Source organism: Tympanuchus pallidicinctus, unplaced genomic scaffold (genome assembly GCF_026119805.1).
Source record: "Tympanuchus pallidicinctus isolate F22 unplaced genomic scaffold, pur_lepc_1.0 scaffold7, whole genome shotgun sequence".
Lineage (NCBI taxonomy): Eukaryota > Metazoa > Chordata > Aves > Galliformes > Phasianidae > Tympanuchus > Tympanuchus pallidicinctus.
The window spans coordinates 25468773-25487762 of NW_026294791.1; the positions used below are offsets into that span (position 1 = coordinate 25468773).

General features: G+C 49.9%; 1 long non-coding RNA gene across 3 annotated transcripts; it reads left to right on the plus strand.

The window, feature by feature from the left end:
• Window positions 1-4126: 4126 nt before the first annotated feature.
• On the plus strand, window positions 4127-18737 carry LOC128072547 (uncharacterized). 3 transcript variants are annotated; one of them, XR_008202337.1, is made up of 7 exons: window positions 4127-4171; window positions 6726-6945; window positions 15295-15358; window positions 16214-16257; window positions 17125-17273; window positions 17733-17937; window positions 18440-18737. It is a non-coding gene; the product is annotated as an uncharacterized LOC128072547 (long non-coding RNA). The 3 variants fall into 3 exon arrangements; XR_008202338.1 differs by lacking the exon at window positions 17125-17273 and having other exon boundaries at window positions 17800-17937; XR_008202339.1 differs by lacking the exons at window positions 4127-4171; window positions 6726-6945; window positions 15295-15358 and adding an exon at window positions 15554-15582.
• Window positions 18738-18990: the final 253 nt, after the last annotated feature.

The window sequence follows — 18990 nt, forward strand, 5'->3', positions numbered from 1 at the left end:
GAGGTGGTGTGTTTTGAACACACACCCATCAGTCACATCATTAAATGAAGGCTTTCAATCTCTTGTTTCTGAATGGGGAAAGTGGTGGGGAATGGAAATGGTGGAGATGAAGGGAGATCGAATGGGGAATGCTAGATGGAGGAATGGGATGGGGAATGGAGGGGCAGGGGTAAAGTCCCCCATAACATCCAAATGGGAAAGGTATGGATTTGATGGGTGGACTGTTCTATGGAAGAGAAACTGGCTATGAGACCATATCTGGGGAGAGGTGGTCAATGGCTCAATGTTCAGATGGAGATTGGTGATGAGCAGTGTCCCTTGGGAGTCAGTGCCAGGACTGGTGGGTGCTCTTTAACATCTTCATCAGTGACACTGACAGTGGGATTGAGAACACCCACAGCAAGTTTGCTGATGACACCAAGCTGTGGGGTGCAGTTGACACATGAGAGGGGCCGGATGCCATCCAGAGGGACCTTGACAGGCTGAGCAGTGGGCACAGGTGAACCTCATGAGGTTCAATAAATCCAAGCACAAGGTCTTGCACCTGGGTTGTGGCAGCCCCCATTATCAGTACAAGCTGGGGGATGTAAGGATGGAGCACAGCTGTGATGAAAGGGACTTGGAGGTACTGGTGGATGGCAGCTGCACATGAGGCAACAGAGTGCCTTCACAGCTAAGAAAGCCAACCAAATACCAGGTTGTATCCAAAGCAGCATGGCCAGCAGGGTGAGGTAGGTGATCCTGCTCCTCTGCTCTGCACTGGTGAGACCTCACCTGGAACACTGCATCCAGATGTAGAGTCCTCAGTATAGGAGAGACAGGACCTGTTGGAGTGCATACAGAGGAGCGCCAGAGAAATGATACAGCAGTGAGAAGCTTGTCCCCAAGCACCAGTGGTGGCAAAGGGCTGGTGTGGAGCTGGGTGCAGGCAGCAGCCAGCTCTGCTGCTCTCAGAAACAAACCAGCTGCCAAAACTGCTTGTCACCGTTGCTGTGTGAGAGGCATGCTGGCACTCACGTACCTCAGTAGCATCGTGGGGAAGGCTCAAAGTTAGCTCTGACAAAGCCCGCACACTGTTCACAGTGTAATTAGCACCACTAGTCTAGCTAATTGCTGAGTTTTTCTCCCTCTTCTCTCTCTCCCCCTCCTTTTCTCCAGCATGAAATTTCTCTAGTTATCTTGGTTTATCATCATGGTAGACAGCATGCTAAGCCTGGATGCTCCTTCAGAGAGCTGGTGTCAGGAATAATTACTGCCATAGTAAGCTGATCAGCCCTTCATTATTAGCTGCTGTTGTTGTTACCCGACATTGATTAGTAATTTGTAGCTGCCAGTGCTTTCCTCTGCCCTCAGAGCTGCTGTGTTCGCTGGTTCTGCGCGCTGCTCTGCCAAGGACAAGTGAGCATCTCTCCCCGTGCCCCCTTCCCCTCCCTTCTACATTGCTGTATGCACCAGTCCTCACAGTAAGAGCAGTGCCAGCCCCATCCCAGAGCTGACCCAGGGTCCCAAAGGGCAGCAGTGATGGAGTGAAGAAGCTGTGATGGGACAACATGTGATTTCGGATGGAGAGCCTCACAGTGCTGCCCTGCAAGCCCCACAGTACCCAGCACTGCTGAATAGAGGTGTCAGCAGGGAGGCTGCCATAAATATTAACTGCTGGCTCCAGAGCCCCCAAAGGTTTTGGCAGGTGGCTGTTCACGTGCACTGCTGTCTGGGCTATGAGAGGTGGGTGTGGGGAGAAACACAGCACGGGGCCTGCCCTATGGTTAGATGCTCTGGGTTGCGTTATTATGACCAGTTAGCAACTGTTTTAAGTTGCATTAAGAGAATGCTGGGAAGGGGGGAGGGCACCTCACAGGATGGCTGGGGTCCTTGATGTGCACAGCCTCCTGTTTGGTGCTGCTTGCCCTGCAGCCAGGTCTGTCTCATGTGTTTTGGCTGCTCCGAGCTCTGCAAGCCGCCTGCCACTGCTTGTTTGCCTCATCCATGAACCAGCTGTGCCCAGCAGAGCAGGGTCAGGAGCAGAAGAAAGTGCTGTAGGTGGGGGGGTGGGTTGGGTATGTGATGTTGGGGGGGCAAATGTCCCGTTGTCTGCATCCTGACCATGTCTATCGTGCCATTCATTGAATAAGGTCTATTCCCCAGTGCGGTTCTAAGAAACGCCCACATCTCATGTACAAGCAGGTGATGAGCTCCGAGGGGCCTGTGAGGTGGTGTGGGGGCTGAGCATCCTCCCCTCTGTCTCCAACCATCCCCCATCCCTGCTCCATGGGGACGCTGGCATGCAGCTGCCAACGGGGAAGAGGCACAAAGCCATGCCAGCCTATGTAAACGTCTGTCTGACACAGCGGGTATAAATCAGGCAATGGCAGCCAGAGATACACCCTGCGGAGCCCTTCTCTGCCCAGCGTCCCCACCACACTGAGGGGTGGCAGGAGGCAAAGCTTGATGTCACTTCTTGGCGCTCCGAGAGGACGTGATTCAAAGACGCGGTGACCTCTCCTGGCACGCTGAGCTCCGCCAAGACCTCCGGCCTCGCGTCTGCAGCAAATCGAATGATGTGTGGTGGAGAGCAGGGCTGGGGCTCAGACATCCATCACGGTGGGCCAACCACAAAGAGAGGCAGCAGAAGCCATCTGGAGGCTTCCAAGGCGCCGGGAGCTCCGTCCTGGGGTGTCTCGTCCATTAGCAAGCACTAACCGCGGCTCCATGTGCGAGCACACTAATGGCTGCCTGGTCTGGACCAGCACTAATTAAGACCAAATAGCGGTTTATTTTTAAAACCCTCATTTGAATGTGGCTTTTTTTTTCTTCTTCTTCTTTTCCCCCCCCAGTTTCTTACCTTCCTTCTGGAATTCACCAGTGTAAAAAAATGCGATGTGATGGTGGGACACCCAGTGAGACTTTTCTTCTGATCAACACACTGAGAATTTTATCATCTTTTCTTCTTCTCCCCAGACAGCTCAAGCTCCAAAGTAGCTCAGGTAGAAAACTGCAAATGACAGAAATTAATCTTTGCTGACAAAAGCTTCCCTACAAACACCGGTCAGGATGTGAGGATGTGCCTGAAGTTGCAGAGCCTGTGTGAGCTCTGCAACTGAAAGGGTGTGGGGTGCACCAGGACGTGCCCCCACCACCTACAGCTGGATGGCCACAGGCAGTGTGCTCTCCATGGGGCAAAGTTAACTGTGAATGTTCAGGTGGCAAGAGATGCTGCTTCCAGCTTAGCAGTATGGGGCCCCAGCCACTGTCATTGCTTTCAGGCTCTGCTGCACCGCAGATGGCAACGTATCATAGAATCATTAAGGTTGGAAAAGGCATTTAAGATCACCATGTCCAACTCCAACCCACCCCCAGCACTGACCATGTTGCTCAGTGCCACATCTCCATGGTTCTTGAGCACCTCCAGGAATGGTGACTGCACTACATCCCCGGGCAGCCTGTGCCACTGCATTACTGCTCTTTCAGTGAAGAAATGTTTTCTAATATGCAACCTGCAGAAGCAGCCAGGAGCTGGGGCTCTTTGGAGTGGAGTCAGGAGGCCTGGCTGGGAGGAATGTCTTATTTTGGTTGCTTATTTTATTTCTGGGAAGTTGGTAAATGTGGTGATTGATTATCAGCTCAGTGATATTGCCAAGCTTCTTAAGGCTGTCCTTGAAAGTCCCACATGGCACAAAACCAGTGTTTGGCTGCAGAATTGCTAAAGCCAAGTGATCACAAGGCAGCAAAAGGCTCAGAGCCACCTCAGCCAGAACACTGAGCCCCTCCAGAGCCACTGCTCTGAGTGCCACAGCCCAAGAATCCAAACACAGCTTGTAGGCTGAGAGCACCTCCCTGGGAGAGCACTGAGCTTCCCCAGCACATTACCCTGGATGAGGGAGCTGCAACTCTCCTGCCTTGCTAGAGGGGAGGGGTATCCCAGATGGTGATGTGAAAGGTGACTCATGCTAATGAGCAATTAACATCCAAGTTACAGCTGATGCTCTTCAGGGAGCAACTTAGAGTAGTTCTTGGGTGCTCATTGGAGCAGCTATCACAAATGCTAGGAGTGACAGGAGTTAAATAGGAAAGGGTGGTAGCTGTAGAGCTTTTCTCTATTCTTTCCTGTTGTAGCTGGGCTGTGCTCCTGTGTGCTGGGAAGCTGATCTACTTTACTGTACTTCGTTGGCAGGTTAGGCGCTATCCTTCATTTTGCTTTTGGAGGTGATGCTGGTTCCCATCCTCTGCTGGTTCCCATCCACAGCTGTGAGAGCTGTGGGGATAGCCAGGGCTGAGGTTTGTGCTGTTCCCAGTTAAATTACTGGGCAAGGTCAAGGGTAGATGTGGCACTGAGGGATATGGTTAGTGGGCACAGTGGTGTTGGGATGGACTTGGTGATCTCAGATGTCTTCTAACCTTAATGATTCTGAGATTTTTATCGCTATGCACAGATGAGCCTTGGTGTGTCTGTGGGCTCTTTCTATGGGCAGTGGGGTCTGGACAGATCACCCGGGACAGAGCTCAGCTGCGAACTGTTAAGGTCTCTGGACTGTCCCCGAGCAAATGTAAATGTCTGCTCTCTGGGCATCTCTGTTTTGGAACAGGGGCTCTGCCCAACTTGAGATCTGCTGGGATCTGAGCATGTGCTTACAGAGCGCTTTGCTGTATCATTAGCACTTTCTTGGGTATGGAAAGCATCTCAGAGCCATAACTGAGCTTTCATACACGCCTCTTTTTGGTGGACTCTTTGGTCAGACCTGGCTGGTGCCTCCCCACTGGACATCACAGCCACTGTAGGAGGAGGTATCTTCCTATGGGCGTGGGGAAGCTTTGCCAGCTCACTTCTCTCCAGTTAGATTTCTAAAAGCAAGGCAAGCCTTCCCGCTCACTGGAGCAGGGTAAACTGTTGCCTTTAGGCCTCATCAAGCTCTCCCAGTGAGAAAAGCTGGCTGAGTATTACCCTACCAAGGATTTTCCCAGGCCAATCCAATAGGCAATGCAGAGGGCCTCTAGATGGCAATGTTTCTGTTCAGGAGGCTGGAGCTGCTTTCAGGCAAGCTGTGTAATTCCCTTCTGTGCTGGCTTTGGGGAAGCTCTGAGATTTATTCGGGGCTGAAGTGGAAAGCTTAACACCCTGCTGCCTCTCACTGCTTCCTCAGTGAATATGGCTGGGATTTGGTCACCTCGGGGGACTGTGGTTTAGCAGGTTGGGTGGCAGCTTCCCACCTTCCTTCCTTCCACGTGAGGATGTTGGCTCAGGCCTGAGGGTGCTGAGAGCTGCCTGTTGGTCTGGGAGGTCCCAGATTTTTGGAGGCGATGGGAGTGCCTTGCTGGATGCTGATGGTGGAGTGCTTGGCATTGTCAGTGTTATCAAATGCTTGAAGATGGATGACTTCTTCACACTTAGAGCTGCCATGTGCTGCGTCTTCCCTGCGCACAGCTCTGCTCAGTGCCTGAGCGATGGGATGCAGGGACACTGGATGGATGCTTGGATGCTGTACCTGGATTTGTTACCTCTCTGGGAAGTTGGAGCAGCAGGTGCTTTCCTTGTCCATAACTGGCAGCGTGGGAACTAACTGGAGAGAAGCCAGCTGTCACTCCCTTACCCCACAGACGTAATCAGATTGAGCAAAATCTGTCGTGTTCACACCACAAAGCCCTCTACAGGGTCCTGCAGAAGTAGGGCTGGGTGTTGGGCTGCAGCTCCCAGGGATGTGGAGCTCAATGGCCCCTCAACACACTTGCACTCAGAAGGAGGAGAGGAAGACTCAGAGCTCAGGATGCCTCCCTGCCTCTGAGTGCTGTGAGATGAAGGATGTGTAAGCTGGGATCCTTTTCCCTCTGCTGTCCTCACAACAGCTGGTAAGAAAACACAGCCTTCTCCAAGGTCCCCAGCAAAGCAGGGTAGACAGCAGCACTGTGTTGGAGAGAGCTCTGAGTAAGAGATCAGGCAAGCAGTTCACACGTATTACAGCTCCTCATAGTTTTATGAATCCAATTACATCCTCATCCTGGGAGGGCCATCTCTGTTTTGAGGACCAGAAATAGAGGCCAGGATCCTGCCTGTCATCTGGTGTGGTGCTAACAGCTGGCATGGGGCTTCTGCATAAAACACCATGCTCCTCTCCTTGCTTTCCTGAGCTAATACTGAATGGGAGAGACCACCTGCCTTCCTCCTTTCTCCCTCGATAGCAGTCTTGGTGTGCTCATGCCAGGGCTCTCCAACCTGCTGAGAGCTGCTAAGCCCTGGCCTGGAGGGAGGGCAGCAGCAGTGCGCTGGGCTTCCTCTGTGTCTCCCCAGGAATTCAAGGCTGTTCTCAGGCTATCTCTCGCCTCCAGCTCACGCAAAGCATTTTCTGCCAGTCCTGCACCTGCAGCACTGAAGACAGCTATAGTCATGCTGCAGTGGGCATGGACAATTGATTATAACTGGTCGTAGATTACCTGGAGCAATGCTATTAAATTTAATACAGTTCTCCGCTGGCTCTTTGGGCACAGCCTTGGGTTGTGTAACTGACATCTTGTTGCAAAGCATTTTGGGGACATTGCTAGGGGCGGGAGGCAAAGAGATTCAGCTGCAAAGCGGGAGAAGGAGATGAGTTTCTGTTGAGATTTATTTCCTACCCAATAATTGCCCAGAAAGGCTGTGTAAACCTTCTCTGTTTGTGGAACAAATACTGCAAGAGTTACTGCTCTGACCTTTTTTTCTTTTCCGCTGGACAATTGTCTGTGCCCTTGCTATTCAGAAGCCTTGATGTGCTGCTAGCAGATTTATGCCTTGTTGAAACCCACCTCTTATTGCCTCTGAGTTGATTGGGGGAAAGGAGACTTGTTCGCTGGAAAAGAAACCCACTGCAATGTGCCATGCATGCCAAGTCAGGGTGGGAGCTTGAAAGAAGAATTTGGAATCCTGACCTCTTTTCCTCATCCGCTGCTTATCTTCTGTCACTGAGTCAGCTGGGACAGGTGGGTGACCAGCTCTGAGCAGGATCTCTGTAGGGTTTGGGCAGGTACCTGGTTAGCAAGCCGAGCTGTGATGGGATGGGTTAGGGCTGAGTGCATTTCCAGGGAAGGGCTCTTCAGTGTGAGAATCCTGCCCTGGCTTCACAAAAGCTTGTGGTGAATCCCCATGTGAATGCTCTTCCCATTGATTTGGCAGCTGTTAAATTTGGGAATAAATCCACCTTCCTTGGCAGCACTAGTAAATCAGCAGAGGCATGTCCAGCAGGAGCAAAATGTGCTGTTTGTGTGTGGCTCAGGGCTGTGCTGAAGAGAAGCTGGCACTGGAGCTGTCTGGAGCAAACCTTTGAGCTCCCAGTAGTTTGTTGGTGCTTTTGGGGGGCCTCCACTGCTCTGTACCTCTCTGATAGAGGTGCTAAGTGGCCCTCTTCCCTATATATCAGCATGGAGCTGGTAAGCCAGCAGGGCTGTGTGGTGGCCAGAAAGCCTGGAGAGGCTGCACGAAGGCCACTTGGAGTCACTGAAACTTCCCTTGGATGCTGCACAGGAGCAGATGTGCTCACAAAACCAGCTTGGCTCCTCATTGACGCCGAGCCTTTGCCACCGAGACTGCCTGGAGCCTTGGAGCCTCCACCCTCCTGCCAGCAAGCAGGGACAGTTCTGCCTCAAAGTTTGATTCCCGGCAGTTTCGGATCTCTGGTAGCTGGCAAATGTCAGCCCTCATTAGGGAGTGTGTCTCGTGGGTGTGCTTCTCCTCGTGTGCAAACCTGTTGGAGGCTGCTGCTGTTACACTGCGTGTCCAAGCAGGAATCGAGCCCCATACAGATGGATGTGTGTGTATATGTGTGCATGTGCTTCCTGCAGGTGATGGGAGAGTGGAGGGTGTGGGTTTTAATCCAAGTGTGTGGGCAGCTCTGCTGATGCTGTTTGTCAGCTGGAATCCCAGCGCAGGGCTCTGCAGCATCCGTCGCGGCTGCTTTTTCCTTCTGTCACATTCAGAGGGAGGGAAGATGTAGCTGAGTCTTGCAATAGTAGGTCAGAACATAGCGCAGCACCAAAGATCAGAGCAAAAGCTTTCTTGTACAAACACATGGTTTTATTCATCCTGTTATTTTCTTTATCAAATGCTTAATGCTCTCACAGAGGAGCTTTCAGCCGCGGGGAAAGTAGAGTCTTGCTGGTTGGGAATCGGTTAGAATGGGTCACGGCTATGGAAAACAGATCCGGGCTGTGGTTCTGGCCTGGGGCACGGCTTTGGAAATGGTCTGCTCCACACCGCTGGCCTCTCGTCCTCCAGATCTCTGGGAAGACCTGCAGAAACAAAGCAGGAGCTGTCAGTGTGTGTGTGTGCGCAGCGTGATGGCACCCCCTGAACACCCTGACACAGCGAGATGATGGTCGGGCTGTGAGCAAGGCTTGTTGTGCAGCTGTTTCTGGGTGGGTTACAGGGTGTAACCTGGTATGGGCGCTGTTTTAGCCAGACAAAGCTCTGCTTGAGATTCTTCAGTGCCCAGCTGTGCAGACAGCTTATTTTTAAGGTCTCGTTTGAAAGATGTCAGCTCCCCCTCCCTACTCTTCCCCAGGCAGCGAGAGCAGAAAACTAAATTTATCTGCATCGGGACAGAGAGAGCTGGAGTACAGCAGGCAGGCACTGCTCCAGATCTGCTGGACAGAGAGAGAGAGCAGCACACCTCTGCCTGCCTGTCTGTCTGTCTGTCTGAGATGCTCCGGGTGCTGCTGATGCTGCCGTGGCAATGAGAGCTGCATGGTGTTTTCCATTCCAGCCCCTAGGTATCAGAATTGATGGTTGGTTTACCTTGTGGGGGTGAAGCATGGGTCAGAAAGAACCCAGTGTGGATGTGGACAGGTGTGAGTTGGGTTGGCTGCTGTGTGCCTGAAGGACAGGAGGCTGCCCACTTCCAGTCCCTTCCTGTTCCCAATGGGGCACATGCTGTGTCTGGGGACATGGGCATTGAACATGGGGGAAGGATCCATGGATCCATCCTTCCTTTTCACCTCTCTCCTGCTGTTCAGAGCTTGTCCTTCTTGTTGTGCCTCTGCGTAGGCATCTTTTTCTAAGGAAGCAGGGGTAGAAGTAAAAAATGAAAGCTTTCAGTCTGGAGTACAGCTTGACAGGAAGGCTAAATGGTGGCGAGAGGCATATCTGACAGTCCTGTGTGTCCCTTCTGTTTCAGATGGCTTCCATTGCTCCCCCCCAGGCTTTTGTTTCCGGGCAAAGAGGAGAATGCTTAATTCATCTCTCACAAGCTGTTTTGATTCGGCAGTTTGGCCAAGGCTTAAAGCCAACTCTTTCAGGGGCTTGGGCTGCTAGTCAAGATGCTTTCCAACACATGTAATGAAGCAAGAAGTTGTTATTTTATTGCCTTGAGGAACTTACGCAGGAGGATGCAATGGGGAAGGCCCATAGGAAGGGTCAGTGCGCCGGCTTGTTTGCAAGAGTTGGCTCTGTGCTCCTCAAAGCCAGTTAAATCCATCCTTAGCTGATGTCCTTAAAAGAACCTGTAACCAAGAGCAGAAACCCAGTTGGAGGTGAGCATGGGAGAGCTGTGTGGGGACAAAGATGAGAGGTGATGGTGTTAAGTTGTGCCAGGGGAGGTTTGGGTTGGATATTAGGAATCATTTTTTCTCTGAAAGAATGGTGAGATTATTGGAATGGGCTGCCCAGGAAGGTGGTGGAGTCACCATCTCTGGAGGTGTTACAGAATCATAGAGATGTGGCACTGAGAGATGTGGGCATGGTGAGGGTGGGTTGAGGTTGCATTTGGTGATCTTGGGGGGCTGTCTTCCAACCTTAATGATTCTATGACACCTAAAGGGCAAGCTGCCCTGGCAGAATTATGTTCTCTTTCCAGGCTTGCTGGCTGGGGTGAGCAGACAGCAGCTCGCCCACCTGGGGCTGTTATGTGGATTGTTGGGAGCTGAAGTGGTGCTTAGTGCCATGTTAGCACCATGTGCTGGAACTCCAGCTCCCTGCCTTCCTGCATCACAGTGCACCGAGTCCATATTGAATGGAAAGCGTCATTGCTATTCTTCTTTCAGTCCTGCAGCTGTTGATGTTTTGAAGTTAAGAAAACATTTAAATGATTAAAAAAAAAAAAAAAAAGGAACAGCCTTGCCTTATCAAGGGAGCTTCTAATGAGCAGAAAGGGAGGGGGAGCAGACAGGGGAAGGGCAGCAGAGACTAACAGCCTGGCAGAGCACTTGTCATCTTGACAACACAATAAGTTTCAAACTGGGCTCGCTCCTGATGCTTGCCTGAAGGTATATTTAACAAGTGCGGGAGACGTTGGAGCAGGATGGTGCACCTTTGAGCCCAAGAAAGGCTCGGAGGGGGGTGGCAGAGTTTGGGAAGGAAGGAGATCAGCTCTGTATGGAAAATGTGCATCCTTCCCCTCCTTCCCTGCCTGTGTGAAGGCAGGCTGAAGGCTGTGCTCGCAGCTTGGTGAGAGGATACTAATGAAGCGTGAAGCGGCTGTGCGCAGTGGCAGCTCCCGTGCTATCTGCCACCAGCCTGCCCACTGCTTTCATTCTTGTGGTATTTGCATGTTGTCTGTGTGCTGTTCGAAGAACAGAAATGCAGGCTCTGCTTTGAAGCAAACAGGCAGGGCGGGGGCTGGAATTGTGATGCTCAGCCCCCAGCCCCTCTCACCCCACTGCTCCCAGTGCATGTCCCACCTCCCTCACACCCTCTCCAGCTCACCCTTTTGCATCAGAGCTATGCTGTCTCTCCTTGCTCAGATCCCCATTCTTTCCCCCCCCCCCCCATAGCACTCCCAACACCGGAATGCCTCCACTAGGTCCTTGTTGGCTTTCTGTCTCTATGCTCTGTGCTGTGGGATTTCAGACACCCGGATGCCAGATGTTTCCCTGAATCCTAAGGTGGTCCCTGAAGGCTGGGTTTGTGTGTTGCACACATGCTATATGCGTGCTGGAGCAGAGGGAAACCTGTCTGTAAACTCGCCTGCTGCCAACGTAGACTTGCAAGGGTGGGTGTGCGAGGGGGAAGAAGGCTCGTTCTGTATTGTGAGATGTTCCTCCAGTAGAGCTTATGGGGTCACATTGACACTGGATGGTGCTGCAAATGGGCACGTTTAGTATCTTCTATTGACTTTTGGGCATTTCTGAGAAGCCAGCCCAAGGCTAGGAGGCCAAACAAGCTGGGATGAGACAGAGAATGAAGCTTGCTTTGTGTTTGTGCCTGTGCTTGGAGCTAGGCAGATGCCATGGGAAGAAAGGCCAAGAGAAGCATGGCCAACCCCAGGCAGATACCTGACAGCTGGAGCGTTCTCAGGCATTGAGCTTCAGTGTGCAAAGACAGAGCAAAAGCAAACCCCGCACTTGCGCTGGCATTGCAGAACAACCACCTTCCCAGAAGAGCAGCACTGGAATACAGTGTTAGAAACTGAAGCGGGGGCTCTGCCCATGTGTCTTGCCTGGAAATGGGTGTGTGGTGGGGTGGGAGGGGGATATTTGTCCAGGCGCATTCCTTGTGGCAATATGGTGTTATCTTCCTTTCCAGATTGGTTTTCTGATATAGGAAAATGTTGATGTTCCTCCCACAGGAGAGATTTAGCTGAGGTTCTTAGCTGGTACAAATCAATCAAGCTCTAACTTACAAAGCACCCTATAGGGACACAGCTTTGATAGGAGCCTTCCCTCCGAAGTTTGATGTGATTTCCTTTTCTTCCAGCCACACAGGTGCCTCTTTCTATCATGGAAATAAAAGCTGTGACACAGCCTGGCAGAGCCCAGGAGCTGGTCCCAACCTCTCATCCCATCCTTGTGCCCTCCATCAGAAGACTGTGAGTCATCACCTCTTGGCTGCACCGCTGTTGTAATTTTTTTTTCTCCTCCTCATCCCCCCTCACCCAGGCTGGGGTGAAGAAGTGAGAAAGCAAATAGGAATAAATACCTCCAGCCATAAAAGTGAAATAAATCAATACCTCTTCTCTGAAGCCAGAGATGCTTAATAGGCAAGATCACTGCCAGATTGTAAAAAATGTGTTTAGTGTGCGGCTGGGGCAAGTTTAACCCTTGGACATAAAAAGCAGAGCAGCTTCTCTTACCTCTGAATTAAATAACTTTAACTGCAGAGGACTGTGATTAATAGAGGTGCCTCTGGATGGGACATGCCAGGTATTTGTGCTTGTGGATCATCTTGGTAAGTGCCTGGGAGGGAGGCATTTACCTCTGTGCTCCCTTCTGCACGTGCAGTGGTTCTTTATTCACGAAGGGACAGCTCTGTTTGCTGGGATTTCAGATGCCTGCCTGAGGCATTAAGGTTTTCCACACTTCCTCCTGCCATTCTGTGGGGATGTGGAAGGAGCACAAATGAAGTGAGTCAACTCTGTCTACACAGACTTGGTGCTGTCTATTCTGGAAGGAGATGGGAGATGCTCATGTCCCTGATGTTCTGGGTTTTCCCAGTGCCCAGATGGGGCTGTATCAGCCTCACTGTGCTGAGGGAGTGAGAATGTCCTGGAGGGATAACCCATCTTGGGGTCATGAGGCACCAGAACAATGAGATACTGCCCATGTTAGAGCAAATAGAATTGTAGGAAGACCCAGTGAGGTGTTTCTGCCAGGCTGGTGGGGTACGTTAGCACTGTCACTATCTAACTTGGTGAAATCCAGCCTGGACGCCCTTCCTGGGAGACTGGCAGCAAACAGAAGTCTCCTTTGTGAGCAGAAAGCTTCTGATCCCACCTCTGGTCGTGAAGCCAGGAAGCCCTGTGCCTGCTTTAAGGCAAAGCTGAGCTGAAGTGATTAGTGATGTGACTCCAGCTCTGCTCAGAAGCTGGATGCAGGGTCATGGGGTTTCTTGCTGGTCTTATTTATGACAGTCCGTGTGCCTTTTGATGGGGCTGAGAGCTCAGCGGTAGCCAAGATATTTCAGAAGAGGATTAGGGTCAGTTTCCTGCAAAGCCTTCCTGCACCTCGGTAAGCTGTTTGTTCTCCTGGCACACGCTCATGCTCAGTTAAGTGCTGCCTGGCATGCGAATGTTTTCCTGAACTACGGCAGAAGTGTTTTGCTGCGAGGAGCCACGTGATGGAAGTTAACTTTGTGTTGAAGAGCGCTGGTGCCAGGGGCATCTGGCACAGATCTTGCAGCAGCAGCTGGCTTTGTGCTAGGGGAAGGCTGTACTGGGAAGGGGGATCCTGGAGGTGCTTGCATAGGTTTTTATTTTCATGCTCAGAGCAAGTTACATCTGTGGCAAGCAGGGGTTATTGCCATAAGGCAATTTTTGAAGTAGCAAAAAAAAAAAAGGCTATTCCACGTGAGCATGGTTATGCTCTATCCCTATGAAGCATACTCATCTTGGCTGGAACAGGTTAAGCAGATTGAGGTCGCTGTCTGTATAAAATGGATGTGATCCATTGTATCACTTGTGCAAGGACTTCTATATGGGCAGGAAGGGAGAAAGGTTGGTCTTCTGACAGAAAAAATAGAACTTTCACAAGTGTGTGAGTGATGCCTTGCTTCCACCTTAGAATCATAGTCATTAAGCTGGAAAAGCCCTCTAAAATCACCAAGTCCAAACCCAGCCCACCCTCACCATGCCCACTGACCACCACAGTGCCATATCTCCACGGTTCTTGAGTGCCTCCAGAGATGGTGACTCCACCACCTGCCTGGGCAGCCCATTCCAATGCTTGAGCACTCTTTCTGAGGAAATCCTTTTTCCTACTACCCAACCTGATCCTCCCCTGGCACAACTTAAGATTGTTACCTGCTCTGGTTAAATGGATGGCAGCTCCTTCCACTCTGACCACCTTCAAGTATTCAATTCTGGGCTTTCAAGTCCTTCAAGTTAGAGCAGAAACAATCCCTGATGGTTCTCCACACCTGAACCTCTTGTTCTCAGCCCTTCATATATGTGCAAATGATGAATGATATTCTCAGGTGAGCTCTGTAGGAGCCTGCTGCCTCCAGGGCCCAGTCCTTCAGGTGAGGGCCCTTCTGCATGACCTCATGTGCACCATTCCTTCCTTCTGCCTTCTTGTACCTCATGCTTGGTAGAAAATGCTCATCATGTTGCCCTGCGAGCTGTTGGTGGAAATCTGGCTGTGGAAGAACTAGTAAATTGCTTTTGTGCCCGCAGTAAGCAAAGTGCTCCCTGTGCAGTAATCAATCCACCACAAGCTCCTTGGCTGAAGGTGATCACCCAGATTTTATGGAGTGTGGAGTGTTTCCCTGGAACGACCCTTATGTGCTGCGGTGCCCACAAAGTTCCCTCCACCCTGTGGCACAGAACAGCTGCCCGTGGGGCACAGAGAAATGCTTTGTGGAGGAGAGCTCTGAGCACTTCAGGTTCCTTGGTGTAAAATCAGAGTGGCAGGTAAATCCTGGAGAAATAAAAGGAAACTGATGAAATTAACCCAGGACCGCGTGCGGGAGATGGGGAACCTTTGTGCTGTGTTTAGTCCTCCCTTGTGGCTCCCACATCACTGCAGGTAATTTTTCAGCTTGCTGCAGTTCAACCCAGAAAGGATCCTTGTTGATTACTGCTAATGAGGGACTGGCTCTTTGCTGGTCTGGAAGTGCCACGGTGCTGCTGTGTTTTCTGAAGTGGTATAAGAAAGCTGTGTTTGCAGGCTTTTCAGGATGCCTGTTGGCAAGCTTCTTGGCATGCTGCTGTGCCTGAGGGCATGAGGGTTGGGAGAGTGGTTCTCCTCAGTGCCTGTGAGACTGGGCAAGCCGTAGGCGTCAAGAAATGTATAGATATGGTACTTAGAGACATGGTTTAGTGGGCAATATTGGTAGTAGTAGGTGGATGGTTGGACTGGATGTGGATAATACTGAGAGATCTTTTCCACCCTTAATGATTCCAGGACCTAAGCTTTGGCTGCATGGGGCCGGAGCACCCGGCTGCTATATGTGGGTGAGGGATGCTGGTGGGGGAAGGGAGCAGCTTAGCTTCCTTTGGCATCCGAGGATGGATTAAGTGGAGCATTCCTTGTTAGCTAATTGAAACAGTCAAAATGTCAAGCGCGGCATTTCAATAATAGTGATGTTAGGAGCTTTACGTTTTTATTTCTTTCCCTCTCTCTTTTGTGTTGCGCCTTCGAGACATGGGGACATAAGTCTATACCAAAACCCTCTTAAAGAAGGGTTTTGGGGGGATGGGGCAAGGACAGAAGCAGCTTTAATCCCCTCCAATTCCGACATTATTGTGTTTCAGCAAATATTTTGCAATAGGATTTTCAGGCTGAACTTCAAACAGGCAAATGCCTCACTCCAGTGACTTGGGGAGCTTTGCAAATTTAGGAAAGAAAATGAAGATTGTTTTAGCTGACATTTAAACCTTTTCTCTTCTTTTCCTAGCCTGTCAGGAAGCTTCATACACTTTGGGTCAGATGCTCTTTCCCTGAAGAGGAGGAGGATATTTATAGCCGGGTAAGGCTGTAATGGGGAAGTCTCCAGGCTGCTATACCTGTCAGATAAAGTTACTTATGGACCCAATGGTAACAGCCCATGTGGAACGTGCTACAGGAGGAGAGAAGATGGGGTCTGAGTTTGGGGCACAAGGGGGTTCCCAGCCCAGGTAATTTGGCTGAGGTCCTGGAGGGTGGAGGAGGCTGGGCTGAAGCATGGCACTTTTGGGAAAAACACTATGGTTGGTATGTTACCCTTCTAAAATCTGGGGAGTGCTGGGGGGAAATGACGCAGTGAGATCACTTCTCCCACTTGAGGGGGCTTTAACTAGAGGTGCTGACCCCAGGGGTGGCCCTGTGCAAGTTCTCATGATCCCTGCGATGGAAAGTAACAAATCCCATCCGCTGAGAGCCCTCTGAAGCAGTGTTCCTGCCATCTGCCCACCCCAGTGGATGCTAACAAGCTAGTAGGTCTAGACCCGCTGTGCCTCGATACAAAGATTTATTTTTAGGACCTTGATATTTAAAATGATCTGTTATAATTTCATGCTTAAATAGCACTAAATAATACTCCCTGTTTGCACAGTGTAATTGGAAGAGGTGAATAAACCAAACAAACCAGCGATGACTGTGCTTCCTTAGTATTTTCAAACTGAAACAAACAGTAAAAAACAAGGGCTTGGCCAATTTAGCACTTCAGAGGTATTTTCTAGCTGGAATTCCACTTCTTCATTTTCACAGGCCAAGAAACACAGGAGCTTTAAAGAGCTGGTGGCTTCTTGCCAATGAAAACTCTGTTGGTCTTAGACTTGAAATAAAATGGGAAAAAAAGAAAAGGAAACTTACTGTGTTTTTTTTTTTCTGGTTTGTTTTTTAGGAGCTGGCAGAGCTAATGACTCTGGAAGTGCCTTGGGACAGTATGTGAGTGCAGAAAAGGCTTAGGAAATATGCAGCAAGTTCATTTAGGCTCCTTTCTTGCTTCTCAAATCTTGAAGCTCCTTTATTGCTGCTTTATGTCAATTTGACACTGCTTGATTTCACCGTTGCTCTTGATTTTACTGTGATGGCATTGCAGCGTTCGGTCCCACACTGGTCCCATCTGCAACGTCTCACGTAATCTGCATGGGGATTTGGGCAATCGAATTAAAGCTGCTACATTCAGATGGCCCTATTAGGGAGTAGGAAGCTCAGGCTGAGCTGATGTTACCTCTGTGTGGAAACACAGGTGTAGTGTTGTGCCAGCGAGGAGATGCTATGATTAGTCATGAGTGTGGTGTGTTTCCTTCTGGAAAATTGCCACTGGAGTGTGAGCATAGCCTGGGCTGCTTAAGCTTCTACATGTTAACTAATCAATGCATCTTTAGCTGGAAAGATTCCTCCCAGCAGAGGGTGTGAGGAACTTTTCCCTATATGCCCATATGCGTTGGTCATCTCATAGAGCAATGCTTCTCAGGGCTGGGAGCTGTCAGTGCTCTGCCTGTCCCTGCTGAGACCTGGCTTCATTCTCTTGCTCTCAGAGGCAGGGACTAGCCAGTGTGCCCTGTCCCAGCTGTATGCTGCAAAGTGCACCATGAAGCTGGGAACGTGGGAAGGTGCAAGCTGCAAACACCTCCCTTTACCAACTCCTGCTCCTCCAAAACTCCCTCCTGCCACACTGCTGCTTCCCTCCCTGTCCTGAGCCTCTACAGCATCCTTGCATCACATGCCCCATCCCCTGCCCTGGAGGGGACAGCTGCTCCCATCTCCCCCCAAGCGTTTCTCCACGTTCCTCTCCCTCTGCTCCCGCAGCTCCGTGCGCACCGTGGCTCTGTTTGTGCCCACATTAGCATTTCTGCTGACTGCAAGGATCGGTTTAATTTCATGGGTGTCATTTCCTTCAAGAAATCTCTCTCTGAGCAGCAGCCCGACGAATGCCTGATAAAACATATTTTCCTACGGTAATGATTTTATGGACCCATAAGTCATGAATTTATTATGATCTCAGCCCCTGCTGCTGATTGCTGTAAAATGCAAAGTAATTAACAGCAAGCGGTAGCAGCTATTCCCACCTGGTAGCGTGTTCTTGGGTACGCTGATGGGTTTGATTAAAGTAATGGCTAAAGTGTACAGCCCGGCTGTAAAATATTAGCATGATTAATGCAGTATCCTAAATAAGAAACAAAACGAATGGGCATGGTCTAAAGAATTAAAAAAATATATATAGATATTCCTTTCCTTCCCTCAAGCTATTGTTCTGGCTCATTTATGCTTTCTTTTCTGTTAAATAATGTATAGGCATCAGGGCCAGGGGGCATGCTAGAGATGCATATTGCAGTTTCATAACATCTTAAGTGCTCGTGTTAATTTTTCACTCCTCCTTTCTTTTTCTCCTCAACCTGCCATCTCCCATTGGATAGGGGGAGAAAGACAATCAGGTTTTCTGGACTTGGCTCCAAGTCAGATGTGATTTGATTTGGATTGCAGACAGCCCGAGGAAGCGGCTTGGAGGCATCTTGAAGGCTTGGATCTGGTTTCTGGCCTCGCAGAATGAAAATCCGGAGACTGTGCTCACATTTCAATGGCTGGGGGTGATCTTCGTTCTGTGGCAGGAGCCTGGAGCCCGTAAGTTTTTCACACATGAACAATAACCACGTGTCCATCCACAGGCTGTAGCGCTTCCACTGGGAGAAGAGTGTTTTTTCTTCTCTTTCTTGAGCAACTTAGAAGTCAAGCAGTGGCTGGGTTTGAGTAGAAAAAGAAATAAAATAGCTGAAATAAGGCTCAGGATACAATAAGTCATGTCAGACTTCTCTTTTTCTCCTCACCCCCCTGCCAAAAGCATGCAATGTTTGATTTCTATTACATGGGATTTTTCAGCGAGAAAGATCAAATACTGCTTGAATTAAGGGGGCTGAGAATAAAGAGTAAAATAGGCATTTTTCCATGTCCAATTTCCAAGAAAATTATTTGGAAATGAAGAAAATACTTGTTTGCCAAAAAAAAAAAAAAAAAAAGGGGCTTTTTTTTTTGACCTATACATTTTGATCAGCTTCTCTCTTTAAATTTCTAAAGATGCATCCACCAGTGTCACCTAATTCCCTCTGATCTGCCTCTAACTTTTCAGCTGTATTGATCTGCTCTGGTTTATGAAGCCACCGACTATTGGAAAAAAGAGTTTATAAATAACTACAGGCTTCCATATCACAAACGTTCCAGCAGGGCTGCTTTTGTTTATCGCACAACACACATTTTTGGAACTTTTTCTTCGCTGGGAGATTGCAAGGGAGCTTGGAGTGCCAGTGTGGCTGCTGCATTGTACTGTATTGTACTGCGCAAATGGCGTTTCCCCCCTTGGGACGGAGAGGTTTCTAGGTTTGTTTTTGTAGATAAGATATAAACTCTGCAGTGGTTCTGCTAATAAATACAAGTAGCCGGAAGCTCCAGAATATGTCTTGTTGGTCCCTCCAGTAATTTGACAAAGTATCCTTGCAGCAACCTCCTAGAAGTACAAGATGAAAAATGTCGGTGATCCTGCGGTATCTGGGATGGCTGTTGCAAGGAGTGACCATGCACACAGGGACAGTTCTCTGCTAGCACTGGTGTGGGGTCCTCATATCTCACGTGTTCAGCAGTAGTCAAAGCCAGAGGTAATAAGTGCTCCCAGGAGAGAGAAAA